Below are 737 nucleotides of genomic sequence, written 5' to 3'. Positions count from 1 at the left end.
CTTTCAAAAGTAAGGCAATATTAACGATCTTTCACGTCCCAGTGACAAAGCCTTGCGACGGGGAACTTTTCATCAGTACATCTGTGCATATTGGAGCCAAACAGAACACCTTGTACACTGGACAGGTCTTAAGACTACTTCATTACAAACTTCAGAAAAAGTCAAACAAGACCCATGTGCACAAGTATAGTCGCCTTACATTCTTTGGCTCCACTGCTACAGGCTTTTTTTTTAGTGCACATGCTGTTTTTTGTGCCCTCCATTAGACTTTACCTCGTCCTCTCATTGCCAACTGCTGCTTCTCACAAGAACACAGCAGACCAGACTGTTATACTGCCAGTTCACAATTAAGTGGCCCACTGTTTTCGAAGTAAACATTTTCAATTGAGGCCACTCCCCTAACCTTTTTTTCAAGCAAAACTGCAAGATATGTAACAGCCATGTCCCTACAAACATAAACGAGGGGTGGGGGCGGAACTGCACACCCCCACCATAATGCTTTCCAAGAGCTACCAGATCGATTGAGAGCTACCAGAACTGCACTCGAGCTCACCAGCACTCCTTAGCCACTAAGTCACTGCGGCAGATCTACAGTTGGCTTTAAACAGGTTCCAAAGTAACGTGCACTGCTTCACATGTCTGTCGAACTAAAATCTTGCACTTTCCTTCCACAAACTGCAAAGAAACCTCCATAAGAGAGCAATGACCTCTTTGGCAAAAACACTGCTGTGTCAGAG

The sequence above is a fragment of the Haemaphysalis longicornis genome, unplaced genomic scaffold (genome assembly GCF_048455015.1).
Source record: "Haemaphysalis longicornis isolate Haplotype H1 unplaced genomic scaffold, Haemaphysalis longicornis Haplotype H1 scaffold_1, whole genome shotgun sequence".
NCBI classification, from domain to species: domain Eukaryota; kingdom Metazoa; phylum Arthropoda; class Arachnida; order Ixodida; family Ixodidae; genus Haemaphysalis; species Haemaphysalis longicornis.
This window is presented reverse-complemented; position numbering follows the sequence as displayed.